The following is a 15068-nucleotide window of genomic DNA, read 5'->3' on the forward strand; positions in this document are numbered from 1 at the left end:
GAAAAAGAAGACAGCCCCGATTACTAGGGTGATGGGCAGGGAACCAGCAGCGTCTCCTGTCATCCATCTGGCTGCTTTGCAAAACACTCTGCTGCCACATCTGCTAGGCACGCACTCATTATCTATGATCATCTGAATGCCATTCTATTTAGCAGTTTCAAACTCTGATTAAGGCAGGCTTTGTACAATGTAACAGAGCCTATGCTTAGGTTATTCTAAGAAGGAAGCAAAACCCACAAAGCCCTCTTTGCCAACAGACTGCACAAAAGCCAGTTTTAAACCATCAGGTATGCTGGGAGAAAGGCAGAGGAAACACACCAAGAGAGCATCCCCTCTGGCAACTGGGTACCCACTCAGTGCAGCATTCATTTCATTCACTCCACAGAAACATTCTGTGTATTCTACTATGTCCTGGCCTTAGAGCAAGAACCAGACAGACCCTAGCAGAGCTCACCAGAAGCCAGCTGTATGCTGGGAGCTGGTGGCCAACTTAGAGCTGGGTCACACGGGGGGCCTGCTCTCCAAGCTGCCAGGGCAGCAAGGACGCCAACAATAGACACACAAATGTAATATCATTCTATGAAGGAATACCTGTAAAGCTGTTAGAATGCTGGAAATCTAGTAAGCCCACATGTTTGATATCATTAATGCAGTGCAATGATCATTACCCTCATGGAGGTAAGAAAAAAGTCCAGGGAAAGTCACCCGCTGATTCAGCCCAGGAAAAGCAGGAGGCCTTCCCAGAGGACAAGGTGTTTGTCCAGGTTTTACTTCAGTTGAAGGAAGAACATGGAGGGAGCACGGACCATCTAGAGTGCACGGCATGTTCCAGGGGTGGGAATAAGGCATGCCAGAGCTGAGGCTGGGTGGGAGGAGGGGCCTGCATGGTGGAACTGAGTGGAAGGACACTCCCAGGTCTCTGGCTCGAGCACCTTAGGAGGGTGGGATGCCAGAGACTGGAGGGGGCATCGGCAGGATAAAGGGCAGGTGTCAGGGAGTCAAGGGTGGGAGTGGACATGCAGACTGTGTGTGCCTGGAGGACCATGTCTTTTTGGCTGCAGACAGGAGTCTAGGGTGCCAGCTTCAGGGTGGAGAGGGAAGCTGGGAGCAGACTCGGTCAGAGAGAAGGTGCACAAGCAACGAATCGGGACCCCACCTGCGGAGGCCACCTGGGTCTGGCCTTGGAGGAGAGAGGCTGCGAGGTGCAGAAGGGGCCCCTCCAAACCTGCCTGTTCAGAAGTTGCCCCACAGGCCATGATGTGGTCTTGCGTCAAGGAGTGCTGGCCCGTCCCTCCCTCCCTTGCAGCCCGGGCAGCAGGGAGCAACAGCACAAGGGCATAAACTTATTTTTTCACTTCCGCTGACATTACTGTCTTTCTGTTCATTGTCATTCTTGGTGGCAGCCAGGGGTGTGTGTGTGTGCATGTGCGTGTGCGCTGCACAGTCAATGTCTCTCACTTGTTTCCTAGGAAACAGATCTGGCTGTAGAATGAAATGTCAGCTGCAGCCGCACATAACTGAATTGGGAAGGCTCCGGTGGGCGTTGCCCCCTCCCTGGAGAAGGGAGCAGTGACATATGCAGCTGCAGGCGACAAGCCAGCACGTGCCCATATCCCCAGGGCTGGAGAGCTCACACACACCTGATGTAACTTCACTCTGTATAATAGGCTCCAGGTTCAGAGATCTGGCTATATGATGAAATGCCAATGGAGGGGGTGGAAGGGGCTGGGGAAGGGGCCTCTGGGAACCCTGTGATCCTGTGTATTCCCAAATGCACCAAGTAGAACAGGTCTTGTGATCTGTTGACCACAGACGAATGTGAGGTGCAGAAAAGTCAGGCCACTTGCCCAAGGTCCCATAGCTGGAAAGGAAAGGAGCCAGAATAACACCTTCCCCGGGCACCTACTGTCCACACAGATCTTGGGCTTGATGCGGGGGTGAAGGATGGAAAAGGCAAGGTCCCTACCTGAAGGCACTTCTGGCCAGGGGAGGCTCAGGGTCCTAACTCAGAAACAAGGCCCTCTCAGCTCCACATGGGCTCAGCAGGGCTGCCGGGTCCCCAGAGAATCCCCAGGAGCACTCAGCATGGTCAGAGCTGGCTGGACTCATCTGTGGCCCTGGCCAATTCCCAGGGCAGGCGTAGTTTCCTTCCCCACCGGAGCTGTGGGGGGACCCGGAGCTGCTTGCCCTGGGGAGGAGACAGCTGGACTTGGTGGAGGCCCCCGAGTCTGGCTACTCAGAGCTGCAGCAGGTGGTGGGCTTGGCTGAGGCCCCTCCCTCCCAGCAGAAGCTTCTTTCTAGTTGTGGTACATGTACACAAGGGAATATCACTCAGCCATAAAAAGGAACACACACGAGTCAGTTCTACTGAGGTGAATGAACCTAGAGTCTGTTATACAGAGTGAAGACAGAAAGTGGAAAACAAATATCGTATGTTAATGCATATATATGGGATCTAGAAAGATGGTGCTGATGAACCTCTCTGCAGGTCAGCAGTGGAGACGCACACCTGGAGAACAGACTGTGGACATAAGGAGGGAAAGGAGAGGGTGGGAAAGTTTGAGAGAGTAGCACTGAAACATATGCATCACCGTACGTAGAATAGATGGTGGAAATTTGCTGTATGACACAGGAAGCTCAAAACTGGTGCTCTGTGACAAGCTAGAGGGCTGGGATGGGGTGGGAGGGGCATGCAAGAGGGAGGGGACATGTGTATACCTGTGGCTGATTCATGTTGATGTATGGCAGAAACCAACACAATACTGTAAAGCAATTATCCTCCACATAATAATAAATCCTTTTAAAAAGAACCTTCTTTCTAAGCAGTCTTGCTTCACGGATAAGCAGATGGCTACCTGCCAGCCTGTGTACTGTAAGCCCCTGCCACCTCACCTCGGCTGGACAGCTGACCATGAGGAAGGAAGCCGGGAAGGCCGCCTCCCTTCTCCTCCCCAGCCCCAGCTTGAGTCTGGCCTTCAGAAACATCTGGCTTTGTTTTTCTTTTTTTTTTTTTAACATCTAAAATTTTATTTATTATTGGAATATAGTTGCTTTACAATGTTGTGTTAGTTTCTGTTGTACAATAAAATGAGTCGGCTATATGTACACATATACCCCCTCCCTCTTGGACCTCCCTCTCACCCCGCCCCATCTCACCCCTCTGGGTCATCACAGAGCACAGAGCTGAGCTCCCTGTGCTATGCAGTGGCTTCCCACTAGCTGCCTGTTTTACACATGTGGTGTATACATGTCAGGGCTACTCTCTCAATTCATTCCAACCTGTCCGTCCCCTCCTGTGTCCATAAGCCCATTCTCTGCCTCTGGCTTTCTATTTCTGCCCTGCAAATAGCTTCACTAGTACCATTTTTCTAGATTCTGCATATATGCGTTAAGATACGATATTTATTTTTCTCTTCCTGACTTACTCCACTCCATAGGACAGTCTCTAGGAGAGTCCTCTGGCTTTCGATAGCTGCTGATACTCAATTCTCAGTCCCTCAGACCAGAGACAGGGCTCCCAGAGGCCCCTTCCCCAGCCCCTTGCACCCCCTCCACCGCAAGCTGCCAGTTCACCCTTCTGTCCGTCCCACTACTGTGTGGCCTGGCATCTGTCCCCATTGCTGCTGTTCTAGTTCAGGTCCTGGGACCGTTCTCCCACAAGCATCCTGCATCTCTCTTCCTTAGAGAGAGCACCTAGACCCTGAATAACCGACCGGCTAGAGATACAGGTGAAGTGGCCCACTGGCTGGAGGGACATGCATACGGCCATAACAGCAGGCAAGACCCACTGCATCTCCTAGGAAGCTGGCTATGGATGGCACGGTGAGTTCTGGAGAACTTGCAGAGCACCTTCAGGGTGGAAACCAAAGGGCCTGCAGCGCTGGCAGCTGGGGGTGGTGGTGGCGCTTGGCCGTAGACAAAGGGGAAATCGCAGGCCCTGGGCATCAGGCCAGGTTCTCAGCACACATTATCACCTCAACCCCAGGTGTGAAATGGATCGCCTCCACTTAACCGAGGAAGTGGAGGCAAGCACCGTGGTTTGCCCAAGGTCATCAGCCAGGAGATACCTCAGCTGAGCCAGGACTGGGGGCTGCCCTGGGCTGGAATGTAAGTGCTTCAGATGACTGGAGCATTCCCTCTGTGCTTGTAAACCTCCCCACTGACAGCTGGCCGGTACAACCACGTTGCCTGACTGACTAGTAGAAAGTGTTCACTAAGGGAAAGTAAAACTTCCACCTGGCAATTCTGAGTCATCACCCCACCTGACTTCAGGCAGCCAAATAAATGAGACTTCACTCGACTTGGGAGATGAGGGAAGAGGGACTACATTCAGAAATGGAGACAAAGGACAAAGGAAAGCTGGAGGGAAGCACAGACAGAGAGAGACAGAAGGAAAAGCACACAGGGACACAGAGTCTGAGAGGAAGTGCAATTCGCTGTGAAAGAACAAAACCCACACAGGGAGAGAATGGGTGAGCCAGGGGCTCCAGGAAGATGCTAAGAAAGAAGGATGTTTTAGATGCTTTGTTGTGTCCAGCTCTTTGTAAGCCATGGACTGTAGTTTACTGTAGCCCCCCAGGCACCTCTGTTCATGGGATTCTCCAGGCAAGAATACTGAAGTGGGTTGCCATTCCCTTCTCCAGGGGGATCTTCCCGATCCAGTGATCGAACCTAGGTCTCCTCCATTGTAGGCAGACTCTTTATCATCTGAGCAACCAGAGAAGGCCAGATACTAAAAAATTTATCTATTTGACTGTGCCAAATCTTCCTTATGGCACACAGTGTCTTTTTTTTTTTTTTTTCCAGCTGTGGCATGTGGGATCTAGTTCCCTGAATGAGGGATGGAACTCAGGCCCCTTGCATTGAGAGCGTGGAGTCTTAACCACTGGACCACCAAGGGAGTTCCCAAAATAGGTGACTTCTTGGCCTGTATGGGTTGCTGTGGACTTGGGAGCAAAAGTGTGATGACTGTCTAGCCCTGAGCCACTTCAGCAGCTCAGGGCAACATCAAAGGAACAACTGCCCATCTTGTGGGTAGATGCACTGCCGCATAGCAAGAAACAGGCTGGTCCCTTCCCAAAGGATGCTCAGGACTGACCTCCCATCCTCTGCTTGTTGCCATCACCCCACCCCATCCCCATCCCTGGATGCCAACGCTTGGGCTGGGCTGCCCACGGGTGTGCATGAGAGACAGGATGCCTGGTTGAGAGCGGCTGGCCTGGTATAGCTGAGCCTGAAGCTCTGCCCTGATGATGGCCCTCAGGACCCAGGGTGAGGCTGTTTCCCATCACTGCATCCTCAATGGGGAGTGGGGCTGCCTCTGGCTTGGCTGCTCTGAGGAGCTTACCTCTTGGTTCTTGAAGCAGGAAAAATACCATCTCCCCTTCTCTCTGGTTCTTTGATCTTGTTCTTTTTTTTTTTTCAGCTGCACTATGGCTCAGTGATAAAGAACCTGCCTGCCAATGCCAGAGATGCAGGAGACTCTGGTTCAATCCCTGGGTCAGGAAAATCCCATGGAGGAGGAAATGGCAACCCACTCCAGTATTCTTGTCTGGGAAATCCCATGGACAGAGGAGCCTAGGGGGCTACAGTCCATGAGGTCACAAGAGTCAGACATCTAAACCATCATGAGGCATGTAGGATCTTAATTCCCTAACCAGGGATGGAATCCGTGCCCTCTACATTGGAGGGCAAAGTCTTAACCACTGGACCACCAAGGAAGTCACCTAATCTTGTTATTTCCATTGTTCTCTGTCTCTTGTCTCCTTTTGAACCTCCACACCTCTCTGTCCCTTTCTCCCTGTGTCTCTCTTGCTGCCCCTCTCCTCTCTACCCCTCCAAGTCCCTCTGTCCCTTCTCCCAGCCTCTGTCCACATGGCAAGTGAGATCACTTGGCCACAGCTGCACCACCAGCCACAGAAACCAGCCCACATATAGGGCCCCTGTCTTCCCTGAGTTGCTCAGGCTGGTGACTGGCTGCTTCCAGGGTTAGGGGCTCCTCTTTCTTTCTATACCCTGCCCGGGAAGCCCAGACATACATCCTCGGGCCCTGACACACTCTCCCCTCCCTAAACTCCTTTCTGCTTGGTTTGGGTGTTTGGGGACAGACTTTCTTGATGCCAGAGAATTATGCCCTGTGACAAGGGCCTGGGCTTAGGCAGGAATGGGGGATCCACTGGCCTGCTTTGGTTCCAGATCCTGGGATCAAGGCCTCGTTTTGGCCAGCCCAGCTCCCTGGAGCTCTGTAACCACCATAGAGAACCAGAGAGTGCTCCACCGCCAGCGACTGCCTGAGGATCTCACAGGCTTGTAGTCCAGAAGGCAGATGGGGTGTCTCTGGGCATTCTGGGTAAATGTTATCAATATCCATCTTTTCTAGGGATGACCAGCGACCCTGGTTCTGCTTAGCCTTCGCCTCGCCTCCTGCCTATCCCAACTGGCTGGGAGGGCTTCTGCACCTCCACAGGATGTAGAACATGGGGAAACCACTGACAGGTGCAGTGACCAAACATCCCAGTTGACCTGGGACTGTAGATCACAACAAACTGTGGAAAATTCTCCAAGCGATGGGAATACCAGACCACCTTACCAGGCTCCTGAGAAATCTGTATGCAGGTCAAGAAGCAACAGTTAGAACTGAACAGGGAACAACAGACGGGTTCCAAACTGGGAAGAGTACGTCAAGGCTGTATACTTAACGGCTGTATACTTGTCACCCTGCTTACTTAACTTATATACAGAGTACATCATGCGAAATGCTGGGCTGGATGAAGCACAAGCTGGAATCAGGATTGCTGGGAGAAATATCAATAACTTCAGATACGCAGATGACACCACTCTTACGGCTGAAAGTGAAGAGGAACTAAAGAGCCTCTTGATGAAAGTGAAAGAAGAGAGTGAAGAAATTGGCTTAAAACTCAACATTAAAAAAACTAAGATCATGGCATCCGGTCCCATCACTTCACAGCAAATACAGTGGGAAACAATAGAAACAGTGACAGACTTTACTTTCTTGGGTTCTAAAATCACTGCAGATGGTGACTGCAGCCATGAAATTAAAAGACACTTGCTCTTTGAAAGAAAAGCTATGACCAACCTAGACAGCATACTAAAAAGCAGAGATATTACTTTGCCAACAAAGGCCCGTCTAGTCAAAGCTATGGTTTTTCCAGTGGTCATGTATGGATGTGAGAGTTGGACTATAAAGAAAGCTGAGCGCCGAAGAATTGATGCTTTTGAACTGCAGTGTTAGAGAAGACTCTTGAGAATCCCTTGGACTGTAAGGAGATCAAACCAGTCCATCCTAAAGGAGATTAGTCCTGAATATTTGTTGGAAGGACTGATGCTGAAGCTGAAACTCCAATACTTTGGCCACCTGATGAGAAGAACTGACTCATTGGAAAAGAATCTGATGCTGGGAAAGCTTGAAAGCAGGAGGGGAAGGGGACAATAGAGGATGAGTTGGTTGGATGGCATCACTGACTCAATGGATATGAATTTGAGCAAGCTCTGGGAGTTGCTGATGGACAGGGAAGTCTGGTGTGCTGCAGTCCATGGGGTCACAGAGAGTTGGACACGACTGAGTGACTGAACTGAACTGAACTGAGGCGCTTCTGCAAGCAGCGGACTCTGGAGCTAAAACCAAGACAGTCCTGAGCACACCAGGACCCCTGGTCATCCTACAAAAGGTGGAGCAGGTGGAAGTCTCAACAGTGGGGTCCATGCTTGGCTGTGTGGCTCAGAACCAGGGACTCTGGGCAGCCTCTGCCTCTCCCCCTGGTAAGTGGAAAGTGAAAGTGTTAGTTGCTCAGTCGTGTCCAACTCTGTGACCCCATGGACCGTAGGCCTGCCAGGTTCCTTTACCCATGGGATTCTCCAGGCAAGAATACTGGAGTGGGTTGCCGTTCCCTTGTCCAGGGAATCTTCCTGACCCAGGGATTGAACCTGGGTCTCCTGCATTGCAGGCGGATTCTTTACCATCTGAGCCAGCTGGGAAGCTTCCTGGCAAGTGGGCATGACACTGACACCTGCTTTGGTCAACTATCATGAGTGGTCTCAATCATGCAAAATCAAGGTCTCTCCACCTTTAACTCTCTACCTGAGTGATTTCTCATTTGTGAATTCAGGCTATATTTTTTGTCCACACAGTAAGCCCAGACACTGTCCATCTCATGGTAGTAATCAGTGACAAACATGGAAGCCCGCGATGCCTAGTGCTTTCTGCAAGGCATGGGCACTTCTCACACTCAGGTCTTAACGGATCTCTTTCCTGCTCCCTCTGGACTGTCAGGTGTGCCAGCCCCTGCTGCTGCTGCTGCTGCTGCTAAGTCACTTCAGTCGTGTCCGCCCCTAAGCTTCTCCATCAAAGCCATTATCCTCTTGTAATGACTTTTTATTGTCTTTCCTATCACAGTAAATCCCCTACATACAAACAAGTCCTGTTCCAAGAGCACGATCGTAAGTTCAATTTGTTGCTGAGTCCAAAAAAATTACTCTAAGTACCCAACTAACATGATCGGCTACATAGTACTGTACTATAATAGGTGTAGAATACTTTTCTCACAAGCAATACATAAAAAGCAAACACAAAAATTAAAGAAAACAGTTTTAGTCTTAACAATGCAGTACCTTGAAAAGCACAGTAGTACCAGCTACATCACCGCTGCTTTTACGCTTGCTTCCGGACATCCTGGGCTTGCAGAAAAGACACTGCGCTATTGTACTCTACATTGTACTGGACAGTAAAGTGCACACAAGCACAACCGTTTGGAGAGGATGCATGCACGTGACAAGGTACGCCAGACATGTGAACTAACTCATTGACTGGACATGTGAACACACGTTTACATCTTTGAAAGTTCAGAACTTGACAGTTGGTATGTAGGGGACTTGCTGTACAGCACAGAGTCCTGATCTGGGCCTCCCAATAGAGATACCTGAGAACCTAAGCCGACACGGATGCTTGAGCCCTGTTTTTAGGCACATTAAACCAGAACGTGGGAGCAGGGAACAGGGAAGGCATAGGTTTCAGGCACTGATATTTTTCAAAGCTCTCCTGTTGGTCCCAGTGTTCACCCAGTGCTGCAAACCCCTAAGAGGGAGCAGTGTGTGCAGAAGAAGCACCTCTTTCCCCTACTCTTCCCCCACGTTCTCCTGGAGCCCCTTGTCCTGGAGCAGCCATAGAGACATGCCATCCATCCAGGAATTTTCAGTTATTTGGAACAGTGACAGGGAGAGACCAAATTAATGAGCAGTGTGTGTTGAACTCAAAGTACCAGCAACAAAGGAGGAGGCAGATATGTCTCAGAGAGAAGTGGAGATGGGAGATCATGGAACTAGAGTCGGGGGTTGGGGAGGACAGGGCAGAGAGAGATGGTTCTGGTCCAGGCCTTGGAGACCCGGACACAGGTTTGCTCCGTGGGTTCCGTTAATCACCACAGTAGCCATTCCAAGAGCAGTCCTTTTTGCTTAAGCTGCTTTGAATGGGCTCCTGCTCCTTTCAAACAAATGACTCCTGACCAAGAATGTCCCCAGAGCCTGGCACCGTGCCTCTGCCTGGGTTTGGAATGGTTTGGAATGGCCTTCGTTTGCTGAATGGGTGGCTGAATTTGTGTCACCGTGGCACGGGAGCCCAGATCATTAATTAATTGATGCACAGCAAACGTCACAAAGCAGGTGGCATTGTATTTACTTCTCAGGTGGGTGAGTTGTCTGGAAGGGTGTGGGCCATGGCTTTCCATTAATGAGGCTTATGTCTCTTTAGGGAGAGGAGGCCCGCTCACTTCATAAAGGCACTGAGCAGTCGTACAATGAAGGGACTTCTTCTCTTAAATATGTTTAATGATGCATGTTGTTTAAAAATATTTACTTATTTGGCTGCATCAGTTCTTAGTTGTGGCATGCAGGATAGAGTTCCCTGACCAGGGATTGAAATCCAGGCTCCTGCATTGGAAGTGCAGCATCTTAGCCACTGGAGCACCAGGGAAGTCCCTGAAGTAACTTCTTCCAGAACTTATCCCACCATGGAACACTTTTCATTTTTTGGAAGATCTATCAACATTCCATGAAACTAGTGTTCCGGGACTCCGGGAACTGTGGCACATGCTAGGCTTTGGAGTCACTTGGGTTTAAATTTATTATATATTATTTAGCCTTGGTGTCTTCAATATATCTCTTCATTTCTGTGGACCTGTTTTCTCTTTCACAAAAAGGGGAGGATATCACAAATCTCACAGGGTTGTGCAAAACATATGATGCTGTGAAAGCTCCTGGTTCATAGAAGTGCTTGATAATGGTTTTTAAACCACTCAAATCATTTGCCAGGTCCAAGTGATGGGTCTAAACAACCTGTGTGCTCAGTCACTCAGTCATGTCTGACTCTTTCTGACCCCATGGACAGTAGCCCACCAGGCTCCTCTGTCCATGGGATTTCTCTTGCCATTTTCTCCTCCAGGGGATCTCCCCAACCTATGGAAGAGTTTCCTGCATTGGCAGGAGGAATTTTTACCACTGAGCCACCTGAGAAGCCCCATCAAAACAACTAGTTAGTAGCCAATTACTAGAAAAACCACACACTTGTGCATATACATGCTGGGTACAAATTGTGCCCTCCTAACATTCATGTCCATCATGAATCTGTGAATCTGTGACTAAGAACTTATTTGCAAATATGTGTTATGTAAAAAAAAATGGTACAAAGGAACTGATTGACAAAACAGAAATAGAGTCACAGATGTAGAAAACAAACTTATGGTTACAACAGGGAAAGGTGAGGAAGGGAAATATTGGGAGTTTGGGATTGATATATACTCACTACTCTGTCTAAAATAGATGACTATTGAGAACCTGCTGTACAGCACAGGGAACTCTGCTCAATACTCTGTAATGGCCTATATGGGAAAAGAATCTAAAAAGGGGGATATATGTATATGTACAGCTGATTTACTTTGCTGTACATCTGAAACAAACATAACATTGTAAATCAACTCTACTCCAATAAAATTTTTTTTAAAAGACCTTATTTGAAAATAGGATCTTTACAGATGTAAGCAAGGGAAGATGAAGTCATACTGGATAACAATAAGAGGCTTTAATAAAAAGAGAGAAATCTGGACAGACACACAGGGAAGGAAGTCATGTGAAGAGGGAGGCAGAGACTGGAGAGACGAATCTACACATCAAGGACCACCAAGGATTGCTGGCAGCCATCAGGAGCCAGCAGAAGAAAGGAAAGGCTCTTCCCAAGATCGCAGAGGGACCATGGCCCGTCTGCAGGCATCTTGGTCTCAGGCATCTTGGTCTCAGTCCTCTAGCCTCTGGAGCTATGAGGGAATACAATACTGTTGTTGTAAACTAACCCTCCTCAAGTAAACAAGGCATATGCACACGTACACACACAAGAGGCATGGGAGAGGCTTAGAAACTGAAGCGTCAGAGCTGACTAAGATCAAAGGATTACTCTCAATCAGCCATTTGGGGCGTTGTTTCCAACACCTTCAGCTCCTGCTTCTTCCTCATTTCTGATATTCAGTGGGTCACCAAGTTCTCTGCTTTGGATATCTCTGGCACTGTGCATTCTCCCATCCTCACCGCTGCGCCTGCTTCCAAGGTTCCTCATCTCCCAGCTGGGTAAACCATTCCCTCTGGTCTCCCTGCCCCTGGTCTTATCCCCTCTGAGTCATGCTCCTTGACCAGAAACCAGACCCATTGTCCTGTCTGGGCCTCTGCTCGCTGTCTCCTCCAAGAGGGAGGTGGGCTGGGGTCAGCGGCAGGATGGAGGCCATCACTCTTGGTCAGCCCCGCCTCTTCCTCTTGGTAGGTCCACTCCAGTGGTCTAGCTAGGCATTGTCAGCTTCTCCCCCATGGGCCCTGGCCCCTCCCTCCTGGTCCATCTTTGGGACCATGGTCCCAGTTGGCCCTGTGCCTCAGTCAGCCCTCTCTCCTGGATGCTGCGGAGGTCCCAGGGCAAACAGGACTGTGCTAGAGTGGACTTGAAGGGGCCTCATCAGCATGTGTGTGTGTGTGTGTGTGTGTGTGTGCAGTGCTCTGCCTGAAGTTCATCTCTCCTTCAATAAGGGGCCACCCACTCAGGCTCCCCATCATCTGAGGTCCCTTTCCACCTCTCACTGTTGAGATCCCAGGGGAAGTCCGTCTGCTCTCTGGCTTTCACAGAAGAGGTCCTGCTGACTCAGGCCAGGCCCCCTCAGGGCCTGCACACTGCCCTGTCTCACCGTGTCTGTAGCACAGTGAATGGCTCTTCAGGCTGCTTCCTCCCTGCCCTGGCTGTACCACCCTTGTGTCTGGGGCATACAAACGGGTGTCCCTGGGTACACTGTGTTCCAAATGGTCCTACTCAATAGAAGTACTGGCCTCGACCAGCCCCACTGGTACTCTCACACCAACCCAGAAAGGACCCTGCCTACTCACACCCTCCACCTCACTTGACATGACTCCACTTGGAGGCTGGAAGCCACTTTATGACCTTCTCCCTACCTGTCCTCCCACCTACCCTGCTCTGAGTGGCCTCATTTCACTGACCTCTGCCTCTGAGTTCTCAAGTCATGGTCCTCCTAGGGCCTGGTTACCACACCAGAAAGATTATATATACAAAGATATATAGATACATGACCATATATATGCATGTCTGTATAATTATACAAAGGGTAACATACTGCAAACACTATTCTACATGTGTTTTTCTGACTATATTGTGGAGACAATTCTCTATAAGTATATTTACTGTCCTCACCTTTTTATTAGCTGCATAGTATTCCACTGTGTGGATGTGCTGCAGTTTATTTAGCTAATCTTCTCTTGAGGGACATTTCAATAATTTATAGTCTTTTTTTCTTACAAACAGACCTGAAATTAGTAAACACCCTTGTGCACAGGTCATTTCTAACTGGGTTTTTGACAGAAGGTGAAAGACAGACCTATCCAGACTAGAGTTTTTTCCTTCTTTCAGCAAAGCAAAAATTCTTTCTTTGCAGCTGTAAAAAAGGATGAAAATGATCAATATAGAGAACTATCTCCACAATATACTGAGAAAAATGTGTAGAACAGCGCTTGCAGTATGTTGCCATTTGTATAGTTATACAGATATGCATATATATGGCCATACATCTATATACCTTTGCATATATTTGCATGTATAATCTCTCTGGAAGAATGTATAAGCAACCGGTAACATTAAAATCCTCTGTGGAGGAGAACTGGATTGCCAGGGTCAGCAGTGGGAAGCAGCATTTTCACTGTTTACGTCTTTGTAACTTCTGAATGTCAAACAATGGGAATATATTACCAATTCTAAAATTTTAAAAGTCAGTGGCTGTTTGAGAGTGCCTAACTGACCATCCACTTCCCAGGTTCTCCAAGCTGCCCCCTGCATTGTCCAGTCACCAGGACACTATCTTTTGGACCTGAGCATTGTAGCCTCATGGAGTGTGATCTTCAGTGAGCATGCTCAGCCTGCCCTGAGAGCCAGTGGGAGCCACTGATGGAGGGGTGAACCTCTGTTTATGCAGTGATTCTGCCCCTGAGGTCCTCATCACTCCCTAGTAGTCTCCCGTATGTAAGTCCCTGGGGTACACAAGTGCTCCTACTGGATGAATTGCACTGTGACTTTCTGGGAGGCAATGGGTGTTCCATAATTGGCTGGTTTCCCTTTGTGCCCAGGCTACCAGGAAGCTCTCAGATGTAATTACACGCCTGCCTCTCCTCACCTGTGCCCACACTGTATGGGCTCTCCATCCAGAACACCAGTCCTTCCCCCAAGCTCCCCAAAGCCTGTGGATCTGTCAGAGAGGTGAGGGGAGTCCAGGCGACAACCAGTGTAGCTGGAGGGCAGGGAAGACCCACTGTGGAGAAAGTGCAGATGGGCAGCAGCAGGCTAGGGGTAAGGTTAACGGGCACACAGAGAGTGCTGCATGATTGACTAGTGCTTCCAAGCTATTTCACTAACTCCTTGAGTTTGGCTAAGAGTCTAAGAGGCAATTCCACAAAGCTGGTTATATTTCACTCATATATTCTGACAGAGGAAAAGTCAATCAAGTCTGTCTGAATTTCCAGACGTGTTTTTGGAATGCCAGCTACAGCGGCTAAAAATTCATTCATTCACACTTCTAAAATTAATTTCATTTTAAGGTCTCAGTTAGATTTTTCAATTTGAAAAATAAATCAAAATTCAACTGGGAATTATCTTCTTGAAAATAATTCTCTCTCTTTTTCAGGGGAAAGGAACTGCATTACCCTTGCTCGTTTAGTAAGACGTGGTCTTTAACTATAAATTGCTGAATTTAACAACAGAGGCCTGGATGTCCTCTGATCTTAACAACCCAGAACCAGGAGGCCTGACATTTATTAACAGCGAGGGCTCGGGGTCTTGCACGACACAGACACTCAGGTGTTTGTGGAGAGATGAGCTCCATCTATCTGAGTTTCATCCGAGCAAGGATGAGCTCTTCTCCATGTAAAACTGCAGGAACAGCAGGGTTACCTTGGTGTTGCATGAAACGCTAGGCATGGAAAGGACTTTGTAAGCCGTCAGCTGCAAAGGTGCTCTATCTGAGCGGTGGCTGGAGGAGAAGGTTCGGAGACCACCTGGAGCTTTCACGGGCTCACTACCAAGCCTGGGAGGTAGGAAGATCCAGAGGTTGTGCAGTCCAGGGCATGTGGGAACCAGGGATGGTTTCAGGGGCACAGTGCAGGGTGACGCATAATAGAGAGGGTGGAGTCTTTAGTGCTCTCACACTCCCCAAATTCAGGCCTTTGTGACCGCTCCGTTCGACAGCCTTCTCCAACCTGATCTCCTGCCTTCCCATGGGTTTTCCTCCTGTCTCTCCTCCCCCTGCCTCGATCTCTCCAGCCTGGAGCTGACAGCAGTCCATTCTGGCATTGAGACCTGTGCCAGCTCCTCACTGTGCTCTGTAACCTGCACATGGGCTTTAGGGGCCAGCTCTGCCTCCCCTGCAAGCCGCATTCACCGTCCTACTGGCCCCTTCCTGGGTGGAGTCTTCCCAATGCCCCCAGGCTGGGAAGAGATGCCCCTGTAGGTGTGAGCACACATTGCT

The 15068-nt window shown here is 49.4% G+C and overlaps 1 protein-coding gene across 1 annotated transcript in view; it reads right to left on the minus strand.

Moving 5' to 3' along the window:
- The window catches only part of RASGRF1 (Ras protein specific guanine nucleotide releasing factor 1), a 100586-nt gene that overhangs the window by 76983 nt on the left and 8535 nt on the right, over positions 1–15068 (minus strand). The window lies entirely within an intron of this gene.

Source organism: Bubalus kerabau, chromosome 19 (assembly GCF_029407905.1).
Source record: "Bubalus kerabau isolate K-KA32 ecotype Philippines breed swamp buffalo chromosome 19, PCC_UOA_SB_1v2, whole genome shotgun sequence".
Lineage (NCBI taxonomy): Eukaryota > Metazoa > Chordata > Mammalia > Artiodactyla > Bovidae > Bubalus > Bubalus kerabau.